Source organism: Rutidosis leptorrhynchoides, chromosome 6, assembly GCF_046630445.1.
Source record: "Rutidosis leptorrhynchoides isolate AG116_Rl617_1_P2 chromosome 6, CSIRO_AGI_Rlap_v1, whole genome shotgun sequence".
In the NCBI taxonomy this organism is placed as follows: domain Eukaryota; kingdom Viridiplantae; phylum Streptophyta; class Magnoliopsida; order Asterales; family Asteraceae; genus Rutidosis; species Rutidosis leptorrhynchoides.
The window spans coordinates 169,809,422-169,814,390 of NC_092338.1; positions in this window are offsets into that span (position 1 = coordinate 169,809,422).

Sequence of the window (4,969 nt, forward strand, 5' to 3'; positions counted from 1 at the left end):
CATCAACATCTGAATAAGTGTCCTCATCAGAGGAGATGGTTTGTTTTGCTTTGAGTGAATTGGAGCGGTTTTGGGGAGTTTTGGTAGAGTTTTTGTTAACAAATAGAGCCAGGGGGTCACTTGTTTCAGCAAGATTGGATTTAGGAGTTTGAGCGGCTAGAACATCAGGTTGATGGTTCATGAACTTTCCCACAACTTCATGGATGTTGTACTTCTTGGTGTTTTTGGAGGCACGGAAGTTGTTTCCATATGGAGTCCAGGTGGCATTTAGTTTCTTCAGAAATTTCATATTCAGCTCTTGATTCTCCTTTTTCACTCCAACCTTCTTTAGCTCATTAATGACTTCACAGAAACGTCTGTAGCAGTCTTTTAGGGGTTCATCGGGTTTCTGAAAGTAGTCCTCATACATTGCGAGCGCTATGTCGAGTTTTGTCTGTTCAGATTGACTGTATCCTTCCTGTTGACGGGTGATTTCATCTAGAAGTTCTTTTTCGGATTTCAGAGAGCTGACGAATTTGTACATGTCATGAGGAAGGGCTTGCATGATGATTGACCTAGAATCAATATCGGCTTGAGCTCTCTTAGCTTCTTCACCTTGAAGTTCATAGGGTTTTAGGACTTCGCCGGTGTCAGGGTGAAGAGAGATCTTGGGTCCATTAAGAAATGATTCCCAGAGGAATTTGGTTTGTTCTCCTTTTCAGTCGATGAAGTTGTCAAACCTTCCTTTCCACTCGTCAAACAGTCCCTCGAACAGCATGGGAGGACGAGTATCCGAGCCCACAACCAAAGCATCACGGTTTACAGTAGCCATCTAAGCTAAGTGGTGTGAACTGAGTGGTGCAAGAGAGAAGAAATTGAGTGTGGAGTAACACTTGTATAAACAGAGTGAAATTAGGGTTTTGGTGTAAAACCACTAGTGAAAACTGAATGGTTTTTGAGCAAAGCCAAATTTCAAGTTAACCTATGTTTTCGAGCACCACAAAAAAATAGGGAAATGGAGTTTTTCGAGCAGCACAGTTCTGAGATCAAAATCCAAGGTTTTCGAGCAGGTACTGTATTCGAGCAACTAGTTAGGTTTTCGAGCAGGTACTGTATTCGAGCAACTAGGGTGTTCGAGCACCTACTTAATTCTAGAGCACCTAAAGTATTTCGAGCAGATAACTAGGGTTTTAAGCAAAACCAAGCCCACAAAACAGGGTGGTTTTCGAGCAAAACCAGGTTATCTGGACACAAGGTTTTTCGAGCACAAAAGGATAGAATCTTTAAGTTTTCGAACAAAATGAGATTTTCGTGCAAGGTTTTCGAGCACCACAAATCACTGTTTTTTAGTCAATCTTTTAAGATTTAATCTTAATTTTTCGAGCAGATGCTCAGGTTGCTTACTGTTTTCGAGCAAAAATCCCCTTTTTCAACGTTTTTCGAGCATTTTGACTGAAAAACGTTTAGTTCAGTGAGTTTAAAATTCAAACTTGTTTGACTTTTAAGAAAGAGAAAGCCATGCACGTGAACTCTTACACTTAAGTACAATGTGATGCATACAAGGACAAGTCTTTTGTCCTTTCTGACATAAGTTGAGGTAATATGTCAAGGACAAGTCACTTTCGTACCAAAACTAATGGGTAAAGCCGTTTTCGGTGGGTATTAACTGAAGGTCCAAAGTTTGGTGCCTAAAACAACTAAACACGTGGCAAATGCAATAGAGTTTTTCGGGCAAAACCTTAGGGTTTCACTGAAGTGAAGTAACCCTGGGAGGTTTTCGAGCAGTATCAAACCCAGATGGGGTTTTTCGAGCACAAAATCTGGAAAACTTAAGCAATTTTAAAAGTAATTTCAAGTAGAATTAGCAGAGTTTCAAGGTAATTCAGCAGTGAATCATTTAGTATTACAGCCTTTAAATGATCTAAGCAAGAATTAAGTGAGAAAATACAAGAATGTTTCGATTAACCCATGAACAAAGTGACAAAATCATCATTTTTCAAGCATAGCAGCAGGAACATGAACATAGGAACATGAATAACGATCTAAATACATGTGATAAGCATTAAACTAACAGAACATAACACAGAACTCGTGTTATTTCAACATACAGGTCAGAAACATGTTAAACATATTTTATCACTCAAAAGTATAGTATTTTAAGTAACTTTTTCGTGCATGAAAGTTTGAGAAACAAATGATTCTGAGGAATAACCTTCGAATTTTAGAGCATGTTTAAGCAATATTTGACAGATTACTAACAAACACAAACATATTCTTAACATACAACAACCATATTTATGACCAAAAAGAGGAAAACGTGATACCTCAACCGAATAACACCAAACTCTCCAAAAACACGATTCTTGAAGCTTCAATCCTTGGATCAACAAGCAAGATAGCAAGTCCCGCTCTGATACCAATTGTTAGTCCCAAAAGAAGCCTAGATTGACGGTTTTAGTTGGATGTTTGGTGGGTTAGAAGTATGAGTTATCAAAACAAGTAGAGAGAAAGTGATAAGATTTTAATATGCAAGATGGATAACAAACTTATTACCAAATGAGGAGGTTGTTTATATATGACAACCTCCAAAGTACAAGAGTTACAAGTTACCATGGTAAATACAGAAAATACATTACAAAGTAATAATAAAACCGTGCGCCACTAATCTATTACATAAACATATGTCAACACATCTATTTACAAAGCAATACACAACTGCAATTCGAAAAATTAGAAACAGAAAAGAGAGTAAGCTATCGACTACCCTGTTTTGAACCCATTTCACTCAAAGCTCAAATTCGAAACAAATTTTAAATTATAATAATGTGATTCTATTAGGAATCTTTCTCTAAAACTATCTGTAAAATTTCAAGGTCCAAATCTTCATATCGAGTCCCAATTTTGAGGTCAAAGATTCGTTTCAAAAAAGTTAAACAGTCCATTTTTGGAGAAATTCGAAAGGGTTTTATTGATTCATGTTCAATTGAGGTTATAGAAGGTTTCTAGGATTAAGTTAGAATCTATTTCATGTTGAAGTCGTGACTTAAAACTGCCTCAAATTCAAAATCACGATTTAGGTTTTTACTTTTATTTTTTTTAAAACCAGTTACATCGATTTTATTTTAATTTATTTTTTTCTGTTAATCACACCCAACAAAATGTTTCTGTTTTAATTCACATAAATTCAAGTTTTAAACATGTTGTTTCGATTAAACTAGAAAACCTCTGAGTCGTTTGATTTTAGGAAGAAGAAGGGAATACAGATACCGTTTTAAATAATTTTAATTGATAATATAAAACAGAAAAGACAGATGGGTCGATGGCTGTGTGTGTTTGTAAGTTATCGAGGGGCCGTGGGTTCGAGGCTGAACTGAAGCACATTTTTTTTGTTAGCCATTTCATTGAGGTAGTTATCTATTATCATTTTTATTATTATTATTATTATTATTATTATTATTATTATTATTATTATTATTATTATTATTATTATTATTATTATTATTATTATTGTTGTTATTATTATTATTATTAGTATTATTGTCATTATTAGTATTATGATCAAGATTATTATTATTATTGTAAGTATTATAATTATTGTTTATTTTGTAATTATTATTATTATTAATATTATTATTATTATCATTAATTATTATTATTGTTAGTATGTTAGTCATTATTATTAATGAAATGATTTAAGATATTATCATTATCAATACTAGTATAATTTAAAAAGTTATTAGTAATATCATTACTACAAATATTATTGTTATTATTAGTATTATTATTATATTATTATTATTATGATTTCAAGGTTATTAAACAGCTTAATAACACAAGTATATAATAAAAGTTGTTATATTAAAGATTATAGAAATTTGTTATAATTATATGAATACATGTAAAAATTATAATTTTGATACAAATTAAGGTTATGAGAAGCCATAGTTATTAACTACGAAGATTATGATTATTATGACCATGGAAATAAAGGTTTTTATATTATTATTAAGATTAAAATATAGAAATTTTGATATAAATATTATTATGAAAATGACCAGAATTTTAATCAAAATATGATTTAATGGAATTAGTAAAATTATTATAACTATTCTTATCATATTTATTATAATTATAATACAATTTAGTATTATTATCATTATTAATATCATTATTTTTATTAACATTATTATTATCACTTTTATCATAATTATTATAAAATATCATTATTATTACTAATATTAATGTTATCATAATTAATAATTTCACAAACAAATAGAAATATACTTAATACACATACTTAAACTATATTAATATCTTATTTATTTAAATATATAAAATGAATAAACTTAATTAAATAATGAAATATATAAGTATTAATATAAAAACTATATCACTAATAATAATATATATATTTGTTTGATTACAAGTATATGTTTTAATATATATATGAATGATATAGGTTCATGAATCCGAAGCCAATCCTGCATTGTTCAAAATCGTCATATGTATTTTTACTACAAAATACAGTATAGTGAGTTTCATTTGCTCCCTTTTTAAATGCTTTTGCAATATATATTTTTTGGACTGAGAATACATGCGCTGCTTTTATAAATGTTTTACGAAATAGACACAAGTAATCGAAACTACATTCTATGATTGGATTATCGAATCGAATATGCCCCTTTTTAGCTTGGTAGCCTAAGAATTAGGGAAAAGTACCCATAATTGACGCGAATCCTAAAGATAGATCTATGGGCCTAACAAACCTCATTCGAGGTACGGATGCTTTAGTACTTTGACTTATTATTATACAGACGAGAGGATTCTGGTTTGGGGATATTCTATATGCATCTTGTTAATGTCGATGAATGTGGTAATGGAGTCTACGGAACGCAAGATAGGTGCCCCTTTCATACCTACGAGCGTGGTGTTCGACTCCGATGGTGCTACGGTCACATTGTACTTAGAGTACCGGGGAGAAACCCTTCAG